This window comes from Thamnophis sirtalis, unplaced genomic scaffold, assembly GCF_051295495.1.
Source record: "Thamnophis sirtalis isolate CommonGarterSnake01/CBP01778 unplaced genomic scaffold, rThaSir2_p1.2 scaffold_10, whole genome shotgun sequence".
Lineage (NCBI taxonomy): Eukaryota > Metazoa > Chordata > Lepidosauria > Squamata > Natricidae > Thamnophis > Thamnophis sirtalis.
Genome location: NW_028261390.1, coordinates 1,623,821 through 1,627,039, shown reverse-complemented (window position 1 = coordinate 1,627,039; position 3,219 = coordinate 1,623,821). Strand labels below are relative to the sequence as shown.

Below are 3,219 nucleotides of genomic sequence, written 5' to 3'. Positions count from 1 at the left end.
ACAGTTTTTGACAGTTTATTCCTTTATGATGCAGAATATTCAAATTCTGCCTCTCCCCCATTGGCTGGAAGCTGGGCCCAATCAGCATTCAGCACTTAGCCTTCGGTTTCCTTCTTTGACCCCCAGAAGTCAGCACCTTAATTTGTGAATTTCAAATGTATTTCATAGTGAATTTTCTTCTACTGGTGTTTAAAAGTCTCTGACTGGCAGAAGAGAACGGAGTCCATTGCAAAGGCCATGAAGCACATTTTCAGAATTGCAAGAAATGACCAAATCAGTTTGGAAAAGAAATTAGTCGAATGTAAAAACCAGATGCAATTAGGAAATATACAGAATATTATCTCTTTTTTTTAAAGTTAAGATTCAAGCTTGCTTGCAAGTGAACCTACAAAGGTTATGTGCTGTGCTCCTTTAAATCCTGTCCCCCACCCCACCCCCTAAGTACCATAACTTGGTATTCTGGGAGAAAATATATTTGGAGTAACAATAGCCTCTCTGACTGATAGGAGCCTTGTGAGATTAGAGTGAGACTTCTAAAGAGTTGCTGTTGAAAGGCTGCTCGGTACAACTGCAGTAATCCAGTGGATATAAAGAAACCGTGTGCGTGTGTGTGCGTGTGTGCGTGTGTGTGTGTGTACACCTTTGAGACAGTCTTGACTCCTGGCAACTATGGGGCAAGTCCACATGGTTTTCGTGGTGTTTGCCTTGCCTTCTTCTTCCTGGGGTTGAGAGTCAGAGATTGGCCCAAAGGCAGAACTGGAACTCTCTGTCTCCCGGTTCCTGGCCCGGTGCCTTGAACCCTTACAGCAAACTGGCTCTCACAACTCAGGAGGAAGGTGGGAGACAGCTGAGTCCCCAAAGCTCCTGAAAATCTACTCAACTTCTCTGACATAATACTATCCAGGGCCAGTCCGGAGATGTGAGCTATGGGATGCCAAGGGCTGCTTCTGCAAGGCTGCCCCCTTGGCAGTGCCATCACAATCCCCCCACAGCTGTGCTTGGCTGAGGGCTGCTTGAGTCACAGGAAAGAGGGTGCCTTCACCTGGGAAGAGAAGAGCAAGCAGACAAGCCAGGCCAGAGGAAGGAGGGAGCATTCGATCCACATGATTCCACGTGCAGAAGTCAAGTAACCAAAGAGCCAAGAGCAACTCTGCCTAAGGAGATTCTCAGCGAGGAGGTACAGGTTAGCCAAATGGTGCCTTGCGAGGGAGCAACTGTCCCCCTTCAGTGGGAGAGCTGACTAGGAAATGTTCTCACTTCGTCAGGAGGCTGAGGCTCCTTCTTTTTCTTTGGGTGGAAATGTTTTTTTGGCTCGAAAGGTCTGGTTTGGCTGCATCCATGCTCCTGACCTGCTGCCAATTGTTCTTAAATCCTTGCTATTCTCTCCCTTCTCCAGAGGGCAACCGAAGCAAACCCCTGTACTTGAGCCGATCTGGTGATATAGACAACTTTGAAGTTGGGGAACCTATGTCCCATAATTCTCAGGTCCTATTATTAAATGACTTCAAACGTCTTGAATTACACCCGGAGGTCCAAGAGTAACTAGTGCAGCTCATGAAGTAGAAATGGACAAAACGGAGTCTCTCTGCATTCCCCTTAGTCCTCTGATATTATCTGAAGGGCTCAAGAACGGAATCTAGGATTGGTGGACTTCATCAAACCATCTTTCTGTGTAGATTTATTCAGACATTCTTCAATTCTTGAACTCTGATACCCAACTTTTATGGTCCTTTCTCCATCTGTGACCTTCCGGTGACATTTAGCTGTCCTTGGCCTTTGCCAGAACCCCACATTCCTAGTTTAGAAGTGTGCCCTTCCTGACTGTTTTTGTCATTGTGAAGGCTCCGAGGTTCTCTGCTGCCTGGTGAGTTAGTCTGTATCTCCTATGATGCTTGCAATGCTGGAAGGGCAACCAGCTGGCTGCTAAGTATTTGTGAGTCTTGGTTTCAATGCCCACATTCCAATAATTGTGGATTATGGGTATGGCCTTTGTCCCTTGCTGTCTTATCTAACTGGCGTTTCCTTCCCCTTTATCTCTAAGCCATGGCGCCTGAAGAACCCCCAGGCAAACTAGCTCTTGATGAGAAGATAGACCTGAACCAAAGTCCTATAATGAAAATCCCTACCAAGTACTGGTGGATCGTGATTTCTATCACCGCAGGAGTCCTTACAGTCATCTTGGCAACATCAGTCCAAACATGTAAGTTTAGTTCTTCTTGCTAAATGATGTTTTCCTTTCCTGGAAGCTAGAGAAGCTGGGTGGCCCTACTATCTTTTGTGAACATGATCTTTTCATGGAATCCAGACTACCAGGGTTGGAAGGGATCCTGGAGGTCTTCTACTGAATCTCCAGCTCAGGCAGGAGATGCTACACCATTCCAGACAAGTGGCTCTCCACTCTCTTCTTAAAAGCCTCCAGTGTTGGAGGGCCCACAACATCTGGATGCAAACTGTTCCACTGATTAATTGTTGTCAGGAAATTTCTCCTGAGTTCTAGGTTGGTTCTCTCCTTGATTGGTTTCCATCCATTGATTCTTGTTCTGCCTGCTGAATACCACCTCTGGTGTCAAGGTTCCAAGTATGTCCCCAGAAATAAAATCCAAGGCATCCATCTTTCTTTAATGTCTACTTATTAGGAACATATCAAATTGGCACGGTCTTGGTATAGTTTCGACTCTGGCCAGATTCCGGAATTACACCCAGTAAAAAGCAAAAGTTTGAAACTTCCCCCCAGACTCAAAGAAAGAAAGAAAATCCTTCCATCCTTGTGGTCCTGCACAGAGCAGTTCCGGGACGGCAGGATATTCTTTCTTTTGACGGCGGGAGAGGGAAAAAAGTGGTCCAGGAGGGTAGGCACCAGGCAAATATCCCAGGGCTGCTACACACCACCTGACCTCCTGGAGCACTTTCTTCCTTCTCCTGCTGCCGAAAGAAACAATATCCCGCTGTCCCGGAACTGCGCCATGCAGGACCAGCAGGATGGTGGGATGGTCTTTCTTTCGGCAGCAGGAGAAGGAAGAAAATGCTCCAGGAGGACAAGCGGAAATCCAGAGGCTGCTGCACATGTGCCCGCCCCATTTCTACAAAGGAAGAGCCCCCCCCCCCCCGTTGCAGGGTGATCCAAAAAGGGGATAGGGATGCTGCAGAAAAGGCTGCCTTCCACCCGGGCCCGCATGCCTCTCGTGCCGGCTCCGCAGTGCTTCAGGATCCAAGACAGCG

The 3,219-nt window shown here is 47.6% G+C and overlaps 1 protein-coding gene across 1 annotated transcript in view; it reads right to left on the bottom strand.

Moving 5' to 3' along the window:
• LOC148043715 (macrophage mannose receptor 1-like) overlaps window positions 1–3,219 on the bottom strand; it is a 187,615-nt gene that overhangs the window by 67,944 nt on the left and 116,452 nt on the right. The gene's annotated exons all lie outside the window — the stretch shown is intronic.